Source organism: Trachinotus anak, unplaced genomic scaffold, assembly GCF_046630095.1.
Source record: "Trachinotus anak isolate AG129_WGS33_773 ecotype Australia unplaced genomic scaffold, CSIRO_AGI_Tana_v1 ptg000056l, whole genome shotgun sequence".
NCBI lineage: Eukaryota > Metazoa > Chordata > Actinopteri > Carangiformes > Carangidae > Trachinotus > Trachinotus anak.
The window spans coordinates 82,501-95,000 of NW_027273907.1; the positions used below are offsets into that span (position 1 = coordinate 82,501).

At 41.8% G+C, this 12,500-nt stretch overlaps 1 non-coding gene and 1 pseudogene across 1 annotated transcript; both read right to left on the reverse strand.

Annotated features, from left to right (window-relative positions):
• Positions 1-169: 169 nt before the first annotated feature.
• On the reverse strand, positions 170-288 carry LOC139615554 (5S ribosomal RNA). Its single transcript, XR_011687437.1, has one exon. It is a non-coding gene; the product is annotated as a 5S ribosomal RNA (ribosomal RNA).
• A 12,115-nt stretch (positions 289-12,403) lies between these two features.
• Positions 12,404-12,500, reverse strand: part of LOC139616122 (5S ribosomal RNA) — a 109-nt pseudogene continuing 12 nt past the window's right edge.

Genomic DNA, 12,500 nt, shown 5'->3' on the forward strand with positions numbered 1-12,500 from the left:
TTCTCTCAACTTGTCAACTTGTCAACTGTGTAATGTGAAAATATGAAAGTGTGGTTTGTGCACTGTGAGCTGAACTGTCTGCACAGTGATTGACAGTTGAGCAGTGGCACAGTCAGTGCTGTTTACTGAAGCAGCAGCGTCCTCTGTTGTTTGCACAGAAAAGTGAAAAAGCTTACAGCACCTGGTATTCCCAGGCGGTCTCCCATCCAAGTACTAACCAGGCCCGACCCTGCTTAGCTTCCGAGATCGGACGAGATCGGGCGTGCTCAGGGTGGTATGGCCGTAAGCCGCAGAGCAAGTGACAACTACCCCCTTTATACATGATGATCCACACCATCACAGACATGGCTGTGTATGTCAAGCGCGGGTGTCTTTGCTTGACTTTCTTTCTTTCTTTCTTTCTCTCAACTTGTCAACTGTGTAATGTGATAATATGAAAGTGTGGTTTGTGCACTGTGAGCTGAACTGTCTGCACAGTGATTGACAGTTGAGCAGTGGCACAGTCAGTGCTGTTTACTGAAGCAGCAGCGTCCTCTGTTGTTTGCACAGAAAAGTGAAAAAGCTTACAGCACCTGGTATTCCCAGGCGGTCTCCCATCCAAGTACTAACCAGGCCCGACCCTGCTTAGCTTCCGAGATCGGACGAGATCGGGCGTGCTTTTTTTTTTTCTCTTTTATTATCAAAAAATTCAAATTTTTACATCATTCAATCTTATTCTCAACATGTAAACTCGGACAGTGAAAGCTAAAGTATGCAGTGATTTATGCTTTTTTTAAAACCCATATTTACATTATATTTACAAACACCAAAGAAAGAAACAACGAAAAATCAGTGCAGTCTCCACGCCCCCAGGAGAGATTCACATTAACTTTCTATGAAGACTGGATCTCCCTCCAATACAGTGAACTGAAGGGTACCGGTGTCCACATTTAAACCCAAAGAAAGAAAGAAACAACAACACCAAAAGGAGAAAAAACCAAACTAAAATGAAATACATTAAAATAAAATGGACTATAATGGCATGATGAAATAAAATACCCTGCTGGAACCAGATAGAACACAAATCAACCAGCAAGGAAGACCAACATTCTGAAGAGACATAATGACACTACTTAAAAAGCAAAACTTAGCACATTGTCTCCTGTTATTCTCACAAGTTTTGCTTTGTCTAAGAAGATTTTTTCAAATTTCTGTTTGTCTGCTTTTTGCATTGTCCGTATATGAAGTTTTATTGAGTTTGTGAAGATCTTCCACCTGTTGGTTTGTCTGTTATCATAGAGTGCATAGTTCCTGGCTGTATAGATTGTGTGTCTGGCGAAGGCAAGGATGATATTGATGAGTTCATTGTTAATTCCTTTTCTCTTTTCCGTTAGTCCAAATAGCAGAGTCCACTGCCAGTCCGTTGTGTTGGAAATCCTGAGTTCACAGCACATTTCCAGGAGTTCTTTGACCTGCTCAGAGAAAGGAATGCAGACGGGACAATGCAGGAGGAGATGCTCTAAATCCTCCTCCTGCTCTTGACAAACAGTACAGTCTCTTCCGTACATGTTTTTGTTAATCTGGTGCAGAATGACGCCTGTGAAGATCCTCCTGTGCCTTATTTTGTAATCTGTGTTAGTGCATTGTGGGTTACTGTAACAAGGACTTATGTTGTGCCAAATTGTAGACGTGTTTTTGAATGGGAATGCTTTCTTCCAGGTTATTTCTGAGGTGGGCCTCCGTGTGGCCTTTTTTAGCAACATAGTGTACCATGTTTTAGATTTTATTTCTTGCATGCTTTTGGTGTGTGCACCAGTCCACAGGAGGAAATCCAGGGTGTCATCCTGCACCTTACAAACAGAGTTTTTGTGGGCTTGTTTCCATTCAGGAGGCATGTTCTTTTCCATTTCCTCACACACCTGTTGTATGTACTGTTTTTTCCCCTTGCACCCTTTGTCCCTCAAAGCAGTCATTATTTTTTCACTGTCTATTTTACCCTTTCCATTCATTATGTCCCCTAATGTTTGCAGCCCTGCTGCCACCAGGAAGCCATATGAGAGGGAGGTGCCCCTACAAGTGAGCTCTGGATTGTGGAGGATGGGGAGCTTCAGTAACTGTGACCTATTGGAGACCTTTGTCTTGAGGAGTGGCCGTGCCAGCTCCCAGGCTTCAAGGATCTCTCTTTCAAACGGTTGGAGATGTGAGTACTGTTTCTTGGGTAGAATTTGGCAGAGGTTGTGTCTGCCACAGTGACCTAAGGAGGTTATTGTTTTTTGCAGGTAATCTTGCCATGGATGATTTTTAGAATTTTGCAAGGCTTTTTTGATTGTTTGAATTCTGAAGACATGTTTCTTTGTTGCAATATCAATTAGTTTTAGACCTCCTTCTTTATAGTCATTGATTATTGTCCTGTGTGCTATTAGATTTCTTTTGCTTCTCCAGAGAAACGTGGAGATGCTGTTATTTATGCTGGTTTGGATGTGTCCGGGTATGTCGTAGACTGCCAGTATGTGGTTTAGCTGTGAGAGCACAAGGGAGTTGGCTACGACCACCTTGCCTCTCAGTGTGAGCCCCCTCATCCTCCACAGTGCCAGCGTGCTGCTTATTTTTCCCAGCGCCTCCCTCCACGTTTTGTCTCTGGCTTTGTCCTGGTTTTTCCCCAGGTGCACTCCCAGGACCTTGACACTCTCTCCTGCCTCCCTGAACTGCCATCTGCCTGGTGACCGCACCACCTCGCCACAGTACATGATTTCTGATTTGTTAAAGTTGACTTTTGCCCCTGATGCTTTGCTGTATGTTTCAATATGAACTAAAACCTTGTCTATGCTGTCCTCATCCTGTGTCATTATGTTAGTATCATCCGCAAACTGTGCTATTTTGTGTTCTTTCCCTGCTGGTGATGTTATACCTTTAATTTGCTTGTCCTTCCTGATTAACATTCCGAGGGGTTCGGCCACCAGGCTGTATAACAGGGAGGAGAGGGGACAGCCTTGCCTTATTGATCTTTGAATCCGAAAAGTGTCTGATAATTGCCCATTGCATTTGACTTTACTGTTTGCATTGCTGTATAGTAATTGTATCCAATTTGTGAAGTTATTGCCAAAACCAAATTTTGCCAGTACTGCCCAGAGGAAATTGTGTTCGACTCTGTCAAATGCTTTGTTGAAGTCCACACCCAGATAGATTCCACCCTGTTTTGTCATGTGATTTATTGTTTCTTTAACTGACAGAATTGTGTCTGTGATGTCTCGCCCCGGAATGCCGTAAGCTTGAGACCAGTTGATGATGGAAGAAATGACTGATTTTAACCTGTTTGCCAATATCTTGGTGAGAATTTTGTAATCTGTGTTTAATAAACTGATTGGTCTGTAATTCTCCAGCAAGGCTTTGTCCCCTCTGTTCTTGTATACAACAGTTATTAGTCCAAGTGTCAAGGTCCTGGGAGTTCGACCTCCATTTTGCATATGGTTATACATTGTGAGTAGGATCGGAGCCAACCTGAGTTTAAAAGCTTGATAAAACTCAGCTGACAGCCCATCTGTGCCTGGACTTTTGTTCTTCCCCAGTTCTCCTATTGCCATCTCCACCTCCTGTAAGGTAAGTGGAGCATCACACCACTCTCTGTCCTCTTTAGACAATTTACTTTCAATACTCTCCATAGCTCCCTCCATACTTTCTGGTTTTATGTTACAACTTGTGAATAACTGTTTATAATATGTTTGTACTGTTTCTAAAAGATTTACTGCATCTGTTATTATTTCACCTTTCTCATTTTTCAATTCTTTTATGAATGTTTTGCTTTGCTTCCTTTTTTCTAGCCCCAAGAAATAGGCAGTACATTTTTCTCCTTCTGTGATATGCTTCGCCTTGCTCCTGATTATTGCTCCCTTGCACCTTTTCATTTCCAAGTGATCTAATTGAGATTTTAAACATATATATTTACTGACATCATAATTTGGTTCTTCTTCAATCTTCTCTAATTCTCTCCTTACCTGTTCTCTGATTTCTTCCTCTTCTCTGTTTTCTATCCATCTCTTTTGTTTGCAATAATTAATACATGCTTTTTTGATTCTTAACTTAGCTCCTTCCCACCACTCTATCACATCTTCTGTGTTCAATATTTCTTCAGTCATTGCTTCTAACAGATTATTCATTTTTCTTCTAAATTTCTCATCTTCAATGCAACTATTGTTTAAGCACCACAAGCCTCCATTTCTAAACTCTCCTGTTTTCCCCATTCTTATTTCTAGCAGAGAGTGGTCACTCCAGCTGTTGGGTATGTATCTTGCACTTTTTAACTGAGACACCACTGCTGGAGTGCCTAAGCATAGATCAATTCTTGACTGCTTCAACTTCCCTTCAACTACTTGTCTCCTTGAGAACTCTCTTTTGTTTGGCTGTAACACTCTCCATATCTCTGTCAGGTTATTATCATTCATGGTTTCATACAGTATTTTCCTGCTGGCATCCTCCTTAAATACATTATTTGCTGAGATATCCATTTTGTTTAAAACAACATTGAAGTCCCCTATTATCACACAATTCGTTTTACACCATTTTGTTATTTGTTTGAAAAATATTTTCCTGTTTTTTTCCTCATTTGAAGCATATACATTTATAATCCTTTGTTTTTCCCCCCCTCTTTCCACATCTATTACAATCATCCTGCCTTCAGCGTCTTTATGCACACAGTCCGTTTTTTCAAAGCTGTTTTCTTTGCATAAGATGGCCACTCCTCTCGCTAAATCTGTCCCATTAGCATACATGACCGACCCTCTCCACAGCGCTTTAACAAAACTGATGGCGCTTTCATCCCATCTTGTCTCTTGTAAACATAAGATATCACATTTGACAGACCCAAGAATGCATTCAATTTTCCCTCTGCTGCGGAGCCCACGGGCATTGAGCGAGAGAATAACTGTCATGGAGAGGGTGAGCTGCAAAAATGAGAGATTTGCTATCATATCTGATTTTTTGCCTTACTTTTTTTGCTTTTTTTCGCCTGCCTCTCTGTATTTTGCCTTTTTCTGATTTGCGTGATCTGTGTGAGGTCCATGTCGGATTCCGAGTCAGCCATTTGGGGAGCTGCTGGCGGTGCGCTCTTCGCCGAGCGCGGAGCGCAGAGCGGAGCGCTTTGCGGAGCGTCCGTTTCAGCCTGAGAGGCGGCGGTTAATAGTGATTTTTCCAGAGCAGGGAGATCGGCGGGTCCGAGAGCTTTTCCCAGTCCCGTCCCCGCCTCAGTGTGCTCTCTTTGGCCGCAGGGCAGACTCATACTAGCGCTCTCGATGTCAGAATCACACCACTGCGCGCTCACCAAGCTCTCGTCTGCCTGCGGCTCTGCGCTGGGACTCCTCGTCTCACCAGCTCCCGCCGCCTCACTGAAACACTCCATCTCCGCCTCCTCAGCTTCGCACTCACTCCCCTCCTGACCTGACTCAGACCCTTCACGGACCTCCTCTGATTCACTGTTCCTACAGACACAGTTTTCCATATTGTTGTGGCATAGCTCACACCTCTCCTCGACTTTTACGCATTCTCTCGCGTAATGCCCCTGGACTCCGCATTTATGACAGGTGAATTCCGGGCATTCTCTGAGGATGTGCCCTGGCTGAATACAAATTCTACACACCTTAACCTGCCTGTCATGAATCACCCTGAAGTATTCCGGCCCCGTGGCCGTTTGAAACCGAGCCGAATAAGGAAGAGACTGTACCGTTTCATTAAACTTTACTTTCACGTACCTGGTCCCGTCTGCGATTCTCGTTCCCGGCCACATTCTTCTCTTAATCTGTGATGTGGCCGACACTCCCCAGCCATGTAGTTTCTGCAGTATTTCCTCGTCCGTAATGTACGCCGGCAGCCCCAGGAATGACACCACCAGCTCGTCATTTGTCAGCTCCTTCCCCAGCACACTCGTTGCTCCGATCCTGAAGCCGTCCAGCAGCCTTTGTTTCCCAGACGTGTTCGTCATCGTGATCTCGTATCTCTTGTTACCAATGCATCTGCATGCAATTAGTCCCCCGCACAGCTCTCTCACACACTTCATTAGCTCCATCGTTGTTACATTGTCATCTCCGTTTAGCTCAATCTGGATCGTTAAATCTTTTTCATAAGCCGTTTTCGTTCCTGCTGTCTGTGTTTTCGCCGTTACCGTTTCGTTTAGTCCGTTTTCCTTTCTCAAAGTGTTTGTAAACTGTCCATTAGTCCTGGCCGCCATTTTGTCCATCCGTAGTTTAAACCCACAAACGGGTTCAAAAAAAAAGAGGGAAAAGAAAAAGCTGTAATCCCCCCAAACAGCGTTAAAGCTGTTGGGGGAATGAAAACACACAAAAACCACAGTCGCTCAAACACTAAAACACGCTCATTCACACAAATAATAACTCGAAAAAAAAACACTCGCTCGCTCGCTCGCTCTCTCTCGCTCACTTCCTATCTCTCAACTGCCGTGCAACCTGTCATGCGTGATGCGTGCTCAGGGTGGTATGGCCGTAAGCCGCAGAGAAAGTGACAACTACCCCCTTTATACATGATGATCCACACCATCACAGACATGGCTGTGTATGTCAAGCGCGGGTGTCTTTGCTCGACTTTCTTTCTTTCTTTCTTTCTCTCAACTTGTCAACTGTGTAATGTGATAATATGAAAGTGTGGTTTGTGCACTGTGAGCTGAACTGTCTGCACAGTGATTGACAGTTGAGCAGTGGCACAGTCAGTGCTGTTTACTGAAGCAGCAGCGTCCTCTGTTGTTTGCACAGAAAAGTGAAAAAGCTTACAGCACCTGGTATTCCCAGGCGGTCTCCCATCCAAGTACTAACCAGGCCCGACCCTGCTTAGCTTCCGAGATCGGGCGTGCTTTTTTTTTTTTTTTTTTTTTTCTTTTATTATGAAAATATACAAAGCTTTTCAGAACACAATATTTACATATACATACACATTAACAACAAAACAAAGCACAAAGGATAAAAATCATAAATTAATATGAAATCTACCTCCATCATCAATAGAAATAAGGCTACTGCCTTGCACAAAAAACTCCTCAAACAAACTCCTACTCAAAAAGTTCCATCGCAAAGCAACATCTTTCCTTAATACCGATACAAACAAAGCTAACACTTCTATCCTCTTCCCTTCAAAATGTGCTAAATTTCTCCTTAGCCATACTGCATATCTAGCATGACTTAATACAAAATTAAACAAATTAACATTCACAGTTTTTGATGTTTTACTTGAACCAAAAAAGAAAACTTTCTTCCAATCATTCGCTATCAGATCTAATTTCCAATTGTTTTTGATCAGGGTTATTAGTTTCAATTGAAAGTTCTTTAATTCCTTGCATTCAAAAAACAAATGCATCAGTGTTTCAGGATCTGATTTACAAACATCACAAAACCGATCTACATTTTTATTAATTTGGTGAATGACCACATTCGTGTATATTCTGTTTTGTCTGAGTTTGAAGTCCAAATTTTCACAGTCTATGCTATTGTACTTGACATGTAAATTTTTCCAAATTTCTTTCACATTCAGATCCTGAAATACCTTCAACCAAACATTTTCTGATGCTGGGGTCTTGATTTCTTTCATCAGCATCAACGTGTACAACATCTTTACTTTTATTTTATTAAAGAGCATTTTCCCATCAATCTGATCAATGTACAGATCTGGTAGCTCACTCTTTCCTACCTGAACTGTTTCCCTCTCTATTGTTTTAATCCATATATCCGGTAAGCTTCCTTTTATGCACTTAATCACATTATCCACCTTAGTTCTACCTACCTCCTCGTCTATCTCCACAACACTGTCAAAAATGGCTCTATTTGGCAAGAAGCCAGGCACATACTCATAAGCAAAATCTCTCACTTGTTTTAATCCTGCTTGTATGAAAACTTTGTCATACAAAACATTCCCACTGTTTTTTATTTGTGGATTCATAAATACTGGCTGATCTAATATTTGATTTATTGTTTTGCAGTCATATTTCAGGTGCTCAATGAAATCTGCCCAAGCTAGAAATACCTCTTGATAAAACACAGGAAGATTTTCCAACATATTCTTTCTGAATCTCATAAAGATCCCACTGTCCCCACATCCTCCACTTTTACACAGAAAATCCTTAAAGAACCCTTTCCAACCATACTCCTCCTTACCATATAGATATTTTTTAACCACCTTTATTCTCAATGCTTTTCGTTTAACATCTAAGTCCATCAGTTTTAGCCCTCCCTCTCCATACCCTGCTATTAATGTCTTCATAGATATTTTAACTCCTTTTCCTCTCCACAGAAACTTACTTATTACAGCTCTCACCTCATTCAAAACCCACTCAGGGAGATCTAGAGCTCCCATCACATAATTAAATTTTGATAGAAGCAATGAGTTAATGACTACAACCTTACCTTTTAATCGCAGCCCTCTCATAGACCACAAATTTAATAATTGTTTAACTTTATTCAATATACCAGTCCATGTGGCATCTCTCGCTTCCTTACTCTGTACTCCTATGTTCACACCCAATATTTTAATGAAGTCTCTCGTTATCTTTAAAGGAATTTCACACTCTTCTGGATTTGTATGCCCTACACACATAATTTCTGATTTTTCTATGTTTACTTTTGCTCCTGATGCTCTCCCATATGTTTCAACATGTTTCATTATTCCTTTTACACTTTCTATGGTTCTGACAGTAAAGGTTGTATCGTCAGCAAATTGATGAATTAGACTATTTGTGCTATATGGTATTTGAATGCTTTGTAAAGAAATGTCTTTTTTACATAGTGTTGCCAATGGTTCTGCTGCTAAAGAATAGAGCAAGGCTGAAAGAGGACAGCCTTGTCTGACTGACCGTTGTACTGGGAAAACATCAGTGAGCATACCATTTATTTTCACACAACTTTTAGCATTTGCATATAGCAACATTATCCAATTAACAAACCTATCCCCAAAACCAAATTTGCCCAAAACCTGTTCTAAATACCCATGTTCAACCCTATCAAAAGCTTTATTTAAGTCTAAATTCAGGACTAGACCACCCTCACCATCATTATTCATACTATTGACTACATCTCTAATTGTACATATGACATCAGTGATGTCCCTACCTGGTATACTATAAGCTTGTGTTGGTGCTATTATTTCTCCTACCACGTCCCTCAATCTATTGGCTAAAGCTTTTGTTAAAATCTTGTAGTCCGAGTTCAACAGACTTAAAGGCCTGTAATTTTCTAATTTAAACGGACTCCCTCTTTTTTTAAACAAGATAGTAATAACCCCTGTTGCCATTGACTCTGGAACCGTTTTCCTTTCCTCCATACACTTATACACTTTCAACAGTATTGGCACCAATATATCAGAAAAAACCTTATAAAATTCATGTGTCAGGCCATCTGAACCTGGACTCTTGCTTGATTTCATTTGCTCTATAGCTATTTTAATTTCATCAATTGTCAAATCATCGTCACACATTTGTTTACTTTCATCTGATATTCTGGCATCAACAGTATCTAATATCTCATCCACACATTCCTGCACTATACCTTCCTTTTGAAACAGTTTTGCATAAAAAGCTTCCACTACCTCCAAAATGCCTACAAAATCTGTCACTCTCTCTCCATTCTCACTTTCTAGCTCCGTTATATAAGACTTTACCTGTTTACTTTTCTCCAAGTTGAGAAAGAAGTTTGTACACTTTTCTCCCTCAACTGCATACTGAGCCCTACTTCTGATAACTGCTCCCTCATATTTTTCTCTCTCATAATATTCTATCTCACCTTCTAATTTCATAAAGTATGTCCTATCCCGATTCGGATCCTCCTCCAGTCTTTCCAGCTCTTTTATTAATTTTTCTTTCACTTCATTTTCCTCTTTCTTTTTCACAAAGTTCCTCTTTTTTGCAAATCTAATACTTGTTCTTTTTATTTTATTCTTCATCTGTTCCCACCATAAACAAACATCGTCTTCAAATAAAGTATTTTCTTGCTCGTTTTTTATAAGTCTTGAAATAATTTTTCTATATTCCTCCTCTTTTAACAAACAAGAGTTTAAACACCAAACCCCCCCTCCCCTCCCTTCACATCTCACCCCAAAACCAAAAGTTAAAGCAGCATGATCACTTAAACCCAAAAACTTATATTTTACATTCAAAACCCAACTCAAAATATTTCTTTTAATCAAAACTAAATCTATTCTGCTTTGTTTCACTTTTCCCAAAACCATTTGCTTTCTTGAGTATTCTCTCCTGTTTGGATACATATCCCTCCATACATCAACTAAATCTTCCTTATTCATAACATCAAATAAAACACTCCTTGAAGTAACGTTTCTGAAATTAACACTGCTGGACCCATCCAGCCTTGTACACCATAAATTAAAATCACCAACCAAAATACATCTCTCAGTACAAAAAGTCCTCAAATTATCAAACATTTCTCTTCTTTCCTTTTCAATATTTGGTGCATAGACATTAATTAATCTAAACCTAATGTTACAAAAATTAAATTCAATGACAAGCAACCTCCCTTTGTCATCTTTGTGGACTACCTGTATGTCAGTCAATGTCTCCTCTTTTACCAAGATAGCAACACCACATGCTCTGTGACTCATATTATTTGCAATAATTTTGCCTCTCCACAGTGAGCTGATATCTTTAAAAACTTCGTCAGTCCAGTGAGTCTCTTGCAGGCACAGTACTTCTGCTTTTATGGCATTAAATACCAACTCCGCTTTCGTTTTTCCTCTTAGACCGTTACAGTTAAACGAAGCAATATGCAACATAAGGCATAAAACAAAAAAGAATAGCAGAGCAGCAGCCATACCTCTACTTTTTAACCTTCATCTTCTCCTTTTCCTTCGCCCTCTTCTTTCTCTTCAGCTGTCTGATGGTCTCTGCGCTGACGTCCATCCCCTCCTCGCCCTCAGACCCGTCCGACACAGCTTTCCCGTCTTTTTCATTTGCTGCCCGCGTTCCAAAGCCAGCATAATTGTCTGGATTTTGTGGTGCTGGATTATCAGAGTCTCTCCCTCCTTCGTCTCCTCTCGATTCCCCACAGTCACGGTTTCCCTCCTCGTGGGTCTCTCCGGTCATTCCCGGCTCCTCCCTCTCGACGCCGCCTCTCCGTCCATCCTCCTCTCTCCCCGTATCGGCGCCGTCCTCCGCCTCTCTCTCCTCCTCGTCAGAGACGTCGGAGTATGACGGCTCTTCGGCGTCCTCCCCCGGCTCTCCACACACACACAGGGAGATCTTTTCTTTGCACAGAGCACATTTCCCCTCCGCATCACACTCTCGTGCGTAATGCCCCTGTTTCCCACATTTAAAACAAATAAAAGTGGGACAGTCTCTGACAATGTGGCCAGGCTGTATACACAAGCGGCAAACTTTAACTTGCCTGTCATGGATGACGCGGAAGTGCTCCGCTCCGCTTACCGTCTCAAACTTAGTGGAATATGGCAATGATTTCACAGCGTCTGTGAAACGGACCTTTAAAAACCTCGTCCCATCAGCGATGTCCGTCCCTGGCCACATCCTCCTCTTAATGGACGAGACCGCAGTGACTCCCCAGTCCTGTAGTTTTGCCAATATTTCCTCATCCTCTATGTAAGTGGGCAGATTAATGAATGAGACGACCATTTCATTGTTACCCAGTTCTTTCGCCATCAGTCTGTTGTTCCCAATTCTCAGTCCGTCCATCAGCTTTTTCTTCCCGCTTTCCTCTTTCATCGTCAGCTCGTATGACTTTGGCGTCTTAAAACGGCAGCCAAGCACTTCTCCACACTCCGCCCTCACTTTTCTCAGCATGTCCATCATCGTTGTTCTCTCCTCTCCTTCTATTTCCAACATGATTGTCAGTCTCTTTTCGTACATTTTCTTCTGTTTGTCCGCACTCGCGGGCATTCTCTTCTCCGTCGTCTTTTCCGTTCCTTTGTCTGTCACCGTTGGATCCATTTGAATGATTTTTTAAACACAAAGAGTCCCCCAGACAGCAAAAGCTGTCGGGGGATGTAACCCACAAATTAAATACTAAACTAAAAAATTACAAACCAGCAAAAACCAAGGCTGAAAACGATCCAAAAAAACACGGACTGATTGACTGTCGTGAACGTACGGCGTGCTCCTCCTCTGTGCGTGTTCAGGGTGGTATGGCCGTAAGCCGCAGAGCAAGTGACAACTACCCCCTTTATACATGATGATCCACACCATCACAGACATGGCTGTGTATGTCAAGCGCGGGTGTCTTTGCTTGACTTTCTTTCTTTCTTTCTTTCTCTCAACTTGTCAACTTGTCAACTGTGTAATGTGATAATATGAAAGTGTGGTTTGTGCACTGTGAGCTGAACTGTCTGCACAGTGATTGACAGTTGAGCAGTGGCACAGTCAGTGCTGTTTACTGAAGCAGCAGCGTCCTCTGTTGTTTGCACAGAAAAGTGAAAAAGCTTACAGCACCTGGTATTCCCAGGCGGTCTCCCATCCAAGTACTAACCAGGCCCGACCCTGCTTAGCTTCCGAGATCGGGCGTGCTCAGGGTGGT